This window comes from Pygocentrus nattereri, chromosome 26 (assembly GCF_015220715.1).
Source record: "Pygocentrus nattereri isolate fPygNat1 chromosome 26, fPygNat1.pri, whole genome shotgun sequence".
NCBI lineage: Eukaryota > Metazoa > Chordata > Actinopteri > Characiformes > Serrasalmidae > Pygocentrus > Pygocentrus nattereri.
Window position 1 is genome coordinate 10230608 of NC_051236.1, and position 13163 is coordinate 10243770.

At 41.0% G+C, this 13163-nt stretch overlaps 1 protein-coding gene across 2 annotated transcripts in view; it reads right to left on the bottom strand.

Annotated features, from left to right (window-relative positions):
• LOC108431838 (cadherin-22) overlaps positions 1-13163 on the bottom strand; it is a 237705-nt gene that overhangs the window by 107446 nt on the left and 117096 nt on the right. The gene's annotated exons all lie outside the window — the stretch shown is intronic.

Sequence of the window (13163 nt, forward strand, 5' to 3'; positions counted from 1 at the left end):
AGGAGATATTGTATAATGATTTGAATTTCATGAAAACTGAATTAGATTTTTGACATTGTGGCCATTGCTTAATATTGTAACAAATAAAAAATGGAATATAAATGCCGGTAGCTGTGTAACTCCTAACTAATTCATAGTGAAATTTGTAAATAGGTAATTACTAGGCCTCCAAAGTTAAAATGTTAATAATGTTTTAATATGATAAATTATAAACACTAATCATGTTTTAACACCAATAAAACATTGTCCTGTTTTAACACTTTAAACTGTTCATACTTCAGGCTGAAGCCTAGCTGTTTGCACTTTGTATAGTATTGTGACTAACTGTACAGTTGTAGCCCTGCCATTCAAATTCAGCTTTTAAACTGCTTTTAAGGTTATACCCTTAACAGAGTGCACTGGACAGTGGTCGTGGGAGACCTGCAGATAAAAATCGGCTGCAAACTAAAGAAAGCAACTACAAAGTGGAAAACTCCAGGCCCGCTCAAGAGTGTCCACTGTAACAAGAATACACAAGCTTTAATCCATAGGTACTTAAAATCTTATAGGAGTTAAAACCATTGATGGTACACACACACACACACACAGACACACACATATATATATATATATATATGCTCACATAGTAACTGAAACACATTGGCGGTTAAAAACTATGTTCAATCAATGGAAACCATATGTTTATTAACAACCTGCAAAGAAACGAAAGCAACAGCAGAGCTGAAATCTTCAGTTCTCCACAAAATAAGATGCATCACAGCAGTATGAGAGCGCATAGCCACAATCATGAAGGAGATGGAACGTGCAACCACTGTCGCTAACCCCATGTTTAACCTTCCCCCGAGTGGTCACTTCATCAAGTACAACTTGTATCTTCAATCACTTTCTTTTTTTCAGCTTCACTTACCATATAGGTCAACTTTATAGTTCTACAATTACAGACTGTAGTCTATCTGCTTCTCTGTTTTCCTGTTCTTCAATGGTCAAGACCCTCACAGGACCACCATAGAGCAGGCGTTATTTGAGTGGTGGATCATCGTTTGTGTGTATTGTGCTGGTACAAGTGGATCCGACATGGCAGTGCTGCTGGAGTTCTAAACACTGTCAACTTACTGTCCACTCTGTTAGATTATCATCCGACGAGAATCCCAGAAGCAGAGAATCCCAGACGACCCTGTCCCCTGCAACTTCCTCCAGATCATTCACAGTGACCCCTGCAAAGAAAGCTCATTTCTGCAGCTTGTATTTGCAATCTCATTCTTTCAGTCACAGCTCATGACCATAGTTGGGGGTCTGGATGTAGTAAACAGAGAGCTTATGGCTCAGCTCCCTCTTCACCACTACAGTCCAGTACAGTGACCTCATTACTGCTGCTGCCTGTCCCAGTCTGCGGGCAATCTCACGATCCCTCTTCCCATTACTCGTCAACAAGACCCCGAGATATTTAAACTCCTCTACCTGGGGCAAGTAATTTCCCCTTACCTGGATTGGGCATGCTATCCTATTCTGGGCTAAGACCATGGACTCATGCACTCAGACTTGGAGGTGCTGATCCACATACCAACCGCTTCACAATCAGCTGCAAACCGCTCCAGTGAGCGCTGGAGGCATACATGTGATCCAGCCAAAAGAACAACATCGTCTGCAAATAGTGGAGACGGCACCCTCTGGCCTCCACACATAATGCCCTCCTGACCCCAGCTACGCCTTGAAACCCTGTCCATGAATATCACGATCAGGAGTGGAGAAACCAACACTGAAAGTGTCTGACTTAGTGCCGAGTATACGAACACAGCTCACACTCTGGGAGTAAAGAGATCGAAAGGCCCAGAGTAGTAACCTCAGCACCCCATACTCCTGGAGGACCTCCCACAAGATATCTCGTGGAGCATGGTCGTAAGCCTTCTCCAAATCCACAAAACACACGTAGACTCAACAATCCGTGAGAGGGTGAAAAGCTGGTCCATTGTCCCACGGCCAGGACGGAATCCGCACTGTTCTGCATCAATCTGAGGCACCTTGGCATAGACTTTCCCAAGGAGGCTGAGCAGCGTGATACCCCAATAGTTGGCACGCACCCTCAGGTCCCCTTTCTTAAAGATAGGGACCACCACCCTGGTCTGCCAGTCCAAGGGTACTCTTCCCGAGGTCCATGCAATATTGCAGAGGTGTGTCAGCCATGATAGCCGCACAATATCCAGAGCCTTAAGCATCGGATGAATCTCATCCACCACCGGTGCCTTGCCACTGAAGAGCTTGCCAACTACCTCAGTGACCTCCACCAGGGAAATGGAACTTTTTCCATGGCTTCACCAAACTCCTCCCACGCCCGGGATTTTGCTTCTGCCACTTGTTGTGGCTGCCACCTTTTTTGCCTGTCGGTACCTATCTGCTGACTCGGGAGTCCTTTGGGCCATCCCGTCCGCAAAGGCCTCTTTCTTCAGCTTGACAGCCTCTCTCGCCACTGGTGTCCACCAAGGGGTTCTTGGGTTACCGCCTTAACAGGCACCCACAAGCTTTTGGCCACAACTATGCCAGCATCCACAATGGAGGTTTTGAACAGGGTCTATTCAGACTCCATGTCCCCTACCTCCCCCGGGACATGAGAAAAGCTCTTCCTGAGGTGGGAGTTAAAATCATTAGCACACCCTCACTATTCGCTTGAGCCTACCGGGTCTGACCATCAGTTTTCCCTGCCATCTGATCCAACTTACCACCAGATGGCAATCAGTTGACAGCTCAGCACCTCTCTTGTCCAGAACAAGGTGAACAAGAACATGGTCCCAAGTCAAATGAAATGACAAAGTCGATCATTGACCTTTGACCCAAAGAGCTCTGGTACCATGTACACTTATGAACATCCTTGTGTTCAAACTTGGTGTTTTATCTGTCAGTTCCTGACCTGCAGTGCTTTGAGCTGTGAGAACGTTCGGTTCACTGAAGAACTGTACAAACATTCATATTTAAAAAGGTCTCCCAGTAAGACTATGGAGTCTGTAGGCAGGACCCTTTCCAGAACCCCGCCCACTCACTCCAAGAAGGCTAAATACTCCGACCTGTTGTTTGGTGCATAAGCACACACAACAGTCAGAGTTTTAGGGTTTTCCTCTCTGCTATTTTAATTTGCACTGAGGCGACCCTCTTGTTCACCAGGACAAACTCCAACTGCACGGCCGCCAGCCGGGGACTCATGAGTATCCACACACCCGCTTGGCACCTCTCACCATGTGCAACCCCTGAGTAGGAGAGGGACCAACCCCTATCCAGGAGTTTGGTTCCAGAGCTGACACTGTGGGTGGAGCTCTGGCTCCTTCCCCCCCCAGTTAGGTTACATTCCACACACCAAGAGCCAGTTTCTGCCGCAGGGGCCTAGGCCAACAAGGCCCCCCCCTGCAATCTTCCACTGCCTATATGGCCCTGCTCCACTCCCCCATGCTGGACCTTGCGGGTGGTGGCCCCACATGGTCTAACCATATTGCCTCTTTAGGCTGAGCCCCGCCAGGTTACGTGGGCTGCCCGGCCACCAGGCACCCACCGAGGGATGCTACCCCCAGGCTTGGCTCCAGGGGTAGGTCCCAGTGACACTCTCTCGGGCAGGGTACACGATTTTCTGTGTCCATTTTTCATGGAGGGTTTTTGGATCATGTTAGTCTGGGTCTTCACTCTAAACTAAATAGATACATCTATCTATTAGATGTAAGACCAGAGACAGTAGCTCATGTGTTTCTGCACAGTTTGTGTTTGTCATCCTCTAATCCTTCGTCAGTGGTCGCAGGATGCTGGCTTTAGGACACTGATGGCTGGATAATTTTGGTTGGTGGACTATTCTCAGTGCAGCAGTGACACTGAGGTGTTTAAAAACTCCAGTAGCACTGCTGTGTCTGATCCACTCAAACCAGCACAACATATACTAACACACCACCAACTTAATGAAGCTTATGAAGCTCATATAGCTGTAAAAAGTCATACTTTTAAATGTGAGCAAATAAGAAAAATCATTCATGATAATATTTCAGATAAATAATAAGTTCCAACGGTTAAACTATATTGTAAAACTATCCTTAGTCTATGATTCATGGCTTTGCTTCTTTGTCCTATGCTGGATTGTAGGCTGTTGTAGATGTAAACCTTCTTTCTGTCAGGACTAAATGTTTACAATGTTACCTCTCTGTTTTATAAAAGTCCAGTGTGTTTTTTAGATCCCCAAATCTCACACAACTGTCTGTGCTGTGTTTAGCAGTGGAGATGAACACTACAGTACCGTTGGGGACTATGGCCCAGTTCTCTCTCCATTTCTGCCTTGTAGTTCTCCTCCGAGCTTTAACTGCAGACTTACTGCAGAACTGGGGATGATCCAAAAAAGAGCCTCAAATTATCCCCTCAGTTTCTTCTGACCCACTGCTAAAGGTAAGACTGAACATGGGAATTTAAGAGTGAACTTCAAAAGACCATATAAATCTGCCTAGACTTTTTCCTAATGTCACTGAGAGCCATTTTCCTTGATCTAACACCCCATAGCACCAGCAGCCATCTTTCTCTTTCTCTGCTCTCTCACTCACTCTCTCCATTATCATTCACCCTCTACTGCAGCCCCCCATTTTCCAAACAGAAACGGACAGAGAGCTAAAATTCCCCTCCCTGTCTCTCCTGTTAAATATTTTATAAACCCTTAATTAAATACAGGGTTCTATCACCCCCGTGGGGTTTTTCATTAAGTATTTGTAGTAAAACCGGATGCAAGCCCGTCTATATTGCATCTCTCCTTACCTCCTTTTCTCTCTCTCCCCATTCTGAATCTTCCTGAAGTCAAATAAAATGAACGCTCTGAAAATATACAATTTTTTGGCCGCATCAATATTTTAGTAGTAATGAAAAAAATCCACTGGCAAGAGAATGAATCTCAAAATTTAAAGAATGAGAAATGCCCTTCCGTGTCTACCATCAAAAACCAGAGGATCAGCAGAAAAACCTGAGCCCTCCTGTGCACATGAGTGTAGCCAGCCAAAAAAAAATCAAATGCACACATGCAAAGCCAAACAAAAATATACAGCCTTAATCAGGCGGAGCTGACTCGTTTTCCAATTGTCATTTTTCTTTTCCCTCAGCCTCATTTGCACAACAGAAAAATCAATGAAGCACGCTTTCCCCTCATTCCTTATTATATTTCTTATTTCCTCCAAAAATAAAAGGATTTCTCTCTAACAAAAAAAAAAAAAAAAAAATTAAAACACAGAGCTTATGGAGTGAGCCACATATGCAAAAGCACAGAGACAGGGAGACATGCAACATTTCCAATGTTTTGAATCTATGCCTTGCCGATAGTTGATGTCACATGAAGAGGCAGTCAGGCAGTTCTAAATCAGTTCTCCTCACAGCAGCCTTCCCTTCGCCTGCGGCTGCGATTTGTGCACGCATCAGTCCATGCTAACTGGTGCGACTGAGGTCTTGTCTGAGCACAAGGCTTCAAATTAAAGGTCATGCAGGGGTCCCCTCCTGCTTAGTAGCTGCTGGTGTGTTGCAATGCACAAACCTCCACAAAACTCTCCCGTACCTCGTTTATAGACTAACCCCACTAAACAATAAGGATTGCATGTCTGTTAATCTTCTGCAATAATTTGTATGCTATATTCAGATGTGCTGACCCAATTTACTGTGCAAAAACGCTCAACTCATTTCTTTTCTTTCCACTCTCTTGCTAAGGAAAGGCTTTAGCCAGCTGCTTTTGCTTTCAGGCCTTTCAGTCTGCTCCACTGTAAGACACCAAGTCCATGATAAGACATAGGGCTGAATGATATATCGGCAGCCTGTATATTGTAAACCCCTTAAAATCCCAGGCTCTTTACATCCTAAGTCTTATTATGTAGTAATTATACAGAAGACAATGCAAACTGGTTAAGTTATTCCAAAGTCCTTATGGGAAAGTCTGTCCCCTTGATGGCCACCTTGGCAGCTATTTCTAGCCATATAAGACCAGGTTATGTCCTTAAATATGGAGACACCTGTAAACCTGAAACTGAATGCAACAAAAAAAATAAATAAACTTTTGGGACAAGAACAAAACACATTTTTAAGGCTGTTCTGGCAACTGTGCATGCTTTTCCCACCTGGTGCTTAACCAGCAAGCAGTCTCCTTGTTCTTTATAAGGGAGTAATATAAATGGAAAAATGTAATTATTATTGGTCTGACATAATTTCAGCTGATAACTACAACCACAACTTGGCATCCATACAGCTTGGCACCCCAATGCTATATTTAGGGCAAAATTACGTTCCTGGATTATATGGATTTTAATGTGAACTTGGCACTGGTATCTGTATCGGTCACAAGGTGTTAATAGCCAGTTATCATTATTGGCCCAGAAATTTAAGAAGGCAGGACAGATGTCTTTTTTTCAGCATGGTATTTCAAAAAGAAGAGTGAATGACCTCTGCTTAAGCCCTAGTCTGGGCAGCTAAGAATTAACGTTAAAACGTTAGCTCTTTAGCACTGGCGCTAGCATTAAGCAGGATTAAAGATGTCACAGAGGGACAGGACTACTCGTGCCACTGACTGAGGGGGCTGGGGGTGTAGGGTTGGTGAGTCAGTGTCCAGGAGAAGATGACCTGCCTCTTCTTGGGTCAACACACTAATGAAGCACCCCGTTAGTGGCAGCTAACTCTCTGAGCAAGAAGAGCAGAGGACTGAAGGACACTCCAAATGTCTCACTTTTGATGAGCACAGGGGTAAGAATAGCTACAGTATAGTGACCTCAGCCTCAACTCAGCCTCAGCCTCAGCTCCTTCTCTGGTTTTAGAGGAGACTAAAGTGGCATTATAGACGTTTTAGAAATTAGTGTATTAAAACTTTTCAAATCTGCATAAATGTAATCCATGCATAATACAGAGTAAGAGATGATACAGAGGCAGATAGTCGTTAGATAAGTGATCAATAAAATACATAATTTTTTGACGGACAGACCACTGATTTACACATCATGCATGAATGTAAGTCCTATAAATCACTATACAGTCATATGCTAAATAACCTTGGTCAAACACATATTGTCGATTTTTTAAACTGAAAATAAGTTAACACATTCTCTACAGAGAACACATTTCAATATTGCATTAAGTGCTCAATTTTTATATATTAATGAATTTAGCATTAAAAAAATAATAAAATATACCATAACTTTTGCACAGGCCACATTTGATTCCAATATTCAGTAAATGAACAGTAATTGTGCATTAAAATGTGCATCCAAAAAGTGTTCTCTGTAGAGGAGGTCTTTACTTTTTTCAAAAAAAAAAAAAAAAAAAAAAAAAGTGCGGTCCCCCTGTTAAATTGCCTCAGTCAGTAGAGTGATAATCCAACACCAGTCCTGGCCCACCTGCAGTGTTGTCCTTCATAAAAAGTGAAAAAAGACAAGGCACTACCAAATAAGCTAAGAAAAGAACCAATTTCTCTCATGTAATCTAAATTAACTTGTTGTAAAATCAGACTTTAATGCAGTATATTTTCTGGTTTGTTTTATTGTTTTTCAGTATTTGATGATGGAGAGGCAGCTTTCCTAGTCAGTTATGTTATTTTACAAGGTCATTTAAAACCATACAAAAACCTCAAAATCTTTGAGCTTTTTGTTTATATCATTTGAAAGTGCTGCCCCACATTATACTGCATGAACATCTCTTGATAATTAACCCAACTGAAATTAGGGGTGTGGGGTACTGGAGTGTGCAGCTGACTGTTCCAGCTGTCAGTATCCAAAACCAAAATCAGTATTTGGGTATTCACAGTGTTTCTTTTTTGGTAAGTAGAGAGGCTATACAAGCTAATATGTGAGAAATACGCCAATTTTATGTTTTAACAGGACTGTGAAATGTTGTGTTCATAATCATGAACGCCTTAACATGTGCATGTGCACAAAAACCTACCCATTTCCCTGAGCTATTTTTGAATAGTCAAAGATTTTTAAATGTATTCATCTGCACGCTGCTAATTTTCATGCTTTTATCCCAAGACATTCTCGTTACAGTATCATGTCTGGCACTGCAGGACTAGTGCTAGATTTTTTTTAGGGTTCTAACATCAGTGCTTCCACCTAAAAAAGGAAGAAAGTAAGCCTAGAGCCCTTTTTCTTTTACCCTTTTCCCACAGTTAACCATATAGTCATTCATTAACACATACAGATATTCAAATATCAACCTTTGCCAGAATGGACATCTGTAAGTACAGAGCACGAATCAGTCAGGTTTTACTGTTAAACTCAGGTCTCATGTTCACAACGCCAAACCATTCTACTACCAGTCTACTCAATTACCCAGCAGTTACAAATGCACTTAATGGAACAAACTGCACATTCAGAATCTGGCCTTCAACAGTTGGCCAACATTCATTAAACCCTATCTTTGTATCAACAGATGCACTGTCTGAGCACCTCTGACATTTAAGAGTTTTTAGTTTTGTGGAGAAAGAGAGATTGCATCAGCTCTGCGATTCATTTTTAACCAGACTGCTGCAGCATGCAAGGCTCAGAAGCTCAGGAGACAGCAGGGATATAAAACTAATAATTATCCATTAATTATTTAACTAGCTGAAACAGGAACTGTAAAACAAAGCCATAATAACTTGGGCACAAATTTTTGTCCCTCAGGTTCAACAAATGCTGCACGGAAGGATGTTCAAAAACTAAGAATCGAGTAAATCGCAGGCAATTGAGGTTTTTTTTTTTTTATATTTTGAGTGCTGATGTATAAAGTATCTGTTTTGCTATCTGTTTCATCATAATTTGATTTGAAAGACTACTATTTATAGTGTAGCATCAGTTCATTCATTCAGGGGCCTGAGAACAGTGGTTGAAAGGTTTGACCTTGAACGTGTAGAAATGACTACCTGGAACACACACAGACATGCCTAACATGAAGAATATGTTTGGTAGCAAGACTTAGCTCTCTTGAGTGTTGTCAATCAGTGTTCAGTAGTAGTCCCTAGGAAGTTGCTGGCAGCTTCTCAAAGTGCAGCAGAAATCTACTTTGCTGTACTGCCCACATGATATATAGTAAGAGAGAAACACATGTATAGTTCTGTGCAAAAGTTTAAGGCACACATGAAAATATGTAGAAAGTGATTTATTTGAGCAGCAAGTGTGTAATTGCTCAGAAAATAATATAAATAAATACAAATTTATATAATAGATATATCAATATGTCCGCTTCCTTCTAGCAGCGCACTATTATTTGTAATTACTATCCAATATCTACTTTGAGTAATGCTTTATTAAATAATTGTGTAGATTATGGATGATATTGGAGGGCCAGATGTGATCTCGTAAAGAGAATACATGTCTGGGGACAACTTCTTAAACTTTTGCCTTAAAATCCACTGCTCTTCTAAAACTCCTAAATTCTTCTGGCCTTGCTCTTTTACCATCTAGTTGTACTAATTGATAACAAGCTAGCTAGCAAAAACGCTATCGTATGCTAACAGAACTGTGGTAATGTTTATTTTTACTACTAAGTAATGCATTCTCCGCACATATATATGCTTAACTGGAGTTTATTTGAGGAACTTTTCAGCCATGAACATTACATCCATGAGCTAACGACAGGCTTGTTGTCTGTCGTACAATTTTAATAACTACACCACCCTACTACTTTCAGCTCTGCATTCAAGAGCCATTAGGTTTGGTTTAGAAAAGTCACACTCCATTTGTCCCCACCTTAATGATCCCACGAACATTTAGCCCAAAATTTGCCAAGGTTGTCCCAAGACATTTTTGATCATGACTGGCACTGCAAAGCTAGTGATAGATTGAATAAAACTGCAATGGCTCAAGCAGTGGCTTGTTGTATATGTAGCATATGCATCATGGTATTTTATAGGCAAAAACACACTTCCTACCCAGACTAATGGTTTTAAACCAGTAGTCACCATCCGTGCTCCTGAACATCCTCCTGTGGACTGTTTCGAACCAATCTGCCCCAGCTAATTAACTTGATTTGCCAGATTGGGTTACTTCTAAACTCTGCACGAAAGTATATCTCCAGGAGTTGGTGACCCCTATTGAAAAGTTTGTTTATGCAACCAACATAGACACACACACACACTATATATATATATATATATATATATATATATATATATATATATATATATATATATATATATGTATACACACACACTCACATACTGCCACTTTATTAGGTACAACTTGCTAGTAAAAGGTTGGGACCCCCTTTTGCCTTCGTGGCATACTTTCAACAAGGTGATGGAAACATCCCTTAGAGATTTTGTTTGGTTATTTGAGTTACTGTTGCCTTTTTATCATCTGGAATCAGTCTGCCCATTCTCCTCTGACCTCTCACATCAACAAGGCATTTTCGTCCACACAACTGCCGCTCACTGGATATTTTCTCTTTTCCGGACCATTCTCTGTAAATCCTAGAGATGGTTGTGCGTGAAAATCCCAGTAGATCTGTAGTTTCTAAAAAATTCTCAGACCAACCCGTCTGGTACCAACAACCATGCCACATTCAAAGTCACGTAAAACACCTTTCTTCCTCATTCTGATGCTTGGTTTGCATTTCAGCAAGTTGTCTTGACCACCTCATGTCTCAATAACTTGTCATGTGCCCTTGAGCATCAATTACAGCTTGACAACGACATCTCATGCTGTTCACAAGTTGACTTATTGTCTGCTGAGGCATGGCATCCCACTCTTCTTGAAGGGCAGCCCTCAGATCATTGAGGTTCTGGGGTACAGAGTTATGAGCCTCTACATGGCGACTAAGCTGATTCAGGTCTGGAGAAAGTGCCACTCCATTTGAAGTACCACAGTCTCCAGCAGCCGTTCCCTAATGATGCGACCTCGATGAGATAGAGCATTGTCGTCCATGAAGATGAAATTAGGCCTGTGTTGTTCATGCAGAGGCACAATGACTGGATTAATGATGTTATTCAAGTAGTATGGGCCACTGGGTCACTGTATCATTTACAAAGTGCACGGCGGTTCTGTATTGACTAGACACACCTGCCCACACTGTAACGCCATCACCACCACCACTACCACCACCTTGCCGTTAAGAGAACAGCAACTTGCGCAGAAAGTACTGAAACATTGAACAGCTGGATATGTGCATTCAAAAGTTTACAAATGTCATATTAAGTTCGCCTGTAAAGGTTAGAGTGCATTTTAGGTTCATCCTGAAATTTCACCCGGCAGCCAAATATCCCTAACTTTTTGTGAGGTGTGTGTGTGTGTGTGTGTGTATATATATATATATATATATATATATATATAAAACCACCAGTGCAGCTATATTACAAAGAAGGACTGTGTTTACTCTACATTGAAGTAATGTCTTTACATTCTCCATATGCTTGGTCTAAAAAAGAAATAGGGCTGCATCAGCAGTGTGTGGGCTCGAGAACATTATGTTGTTTTGAAGCAAATGCAGTTTCAAGGAACAGTATGTCTTCTCAAAGTCTCCAATGGCTCCTTTATTAAACATGTAGAGGTTGAATACATCACTTCAGCCATTCAATAGATCAAAACATTGCACACTGTTACACTAGCATGGAACTGTATACATAGCATATAAGGGGTTTAACATCCAACGGGGGAAAAACGTCACTGAAACGTAAGTGTTTCTGAGATAAACACACTCAGGTACTGTTATTGAAACCCAAGAGTACATAAAATGGGAATCTTAAGCAGCTTTTTCACTGAACAGCTCAACTCATTTCTATGCGCTTTTGGTACCGGCTATTTCGTTTTCCACTGCAGATATAATACATCCTAACTGTAGCTGGTCATAATAGCAACACGAAATGAACCTGCTGTGATGTAAAGGAGAAGTATTTTGTTCAAAAGAGGCTGATGACAGCAAGGTTTCAGACAAGATGATTCTGGTTGCTCAAACTTGACATAAAATGGTACGTTAGCCTGATGACTAATGTTAGCAATTCGCTCCTACCAGTCAGTAGACTGCAGCATTTTGCAGTGTCACCTTTCGGTATTAGTGTGATCTTTGGTGTTGACACAGCTTTCTTGGAACCTCAATGGAGGAGATACCAAAAATAGTACCTGGTACCAGATGCAAGATTACCAAATGATTTAAAAAAAAAAAGAAAGCAGCTTTAGTGCTTTATTTATTACAATATTTGTGCTAGATGATAAAACCCTGGCAGTGAAATAATACTGAAAATCACATGCATGTGACATTGACATATGATCATATTAAGAAAGCTGGAGGGCAAATAATGGCTTACTTTTATTAATCTTCATTAATTCTGTCTTCTGCTTATGAAATGAAATAGCTTGGTTGACTGAATTATTCTAATTAAAAATAAATAAATGAATAATTTAAGAAATTGCCCGTGAATGTTTTGCCCATGAATGGCTTTTTTAAACTGCGTATAGAAAATACATGATGCCCTCTTGATGCTGGCTAGCTGAACTAGCTACACTTAGTAGTAGTAGTCGTATTTTATTTGTGGTACTGCTGGTTTTATTGTGACTGTTCTATCTTGTTAAATCTCAGAAAAACTAAATACTGTGATGCATTTCATGCATCATGAAAATGTCTTGAAAAATCATATATTTTTGCCATATCACCAACCCTTAGTTGCATGGTTAACCTTAACCTTTTTGTTAGCATCCAGCGCTACCTGTGCAGTATGTTTTGCTAAAATCCATACGTTTCTAAGAAAGAGGCATTTGTTTACAGAAAAACTGCAAGTACAATATTTCACTATTCCAATAGAAATGCAGAGTTCTTTCCACAGTAGTGATTCTCTCTTTTTAGACTGGAGTCAGCCTGCAGACATTTAAGTAGCTGTGTGGTGCTGACTAGTGTTCTGCAAGTATATTAGGGTCAGTAATGCTGCAAAGATCATTGGTGAAAATGTGCTTCACAGTATGCTTGTGAAGCCTTTGTCCTCCCACACAGTGTGCACTGTATATAGAATATCCAACTGCAATAACAGGAGATCTGTAAAAACATAGTACTAGAATGAGCTATACCAGGCAAGATGTACACAACATTCTTAAAATAACGTTATATATCTGACAAGTTCCTAAATGATCATTGGCTTTGAATGGTTGGCCAGTAACTGCTTTGCCATTGATTATTTGAATTCATGGCCAATGTTTCTAGGAAAAACTTTTATTTGGGGTCGAATC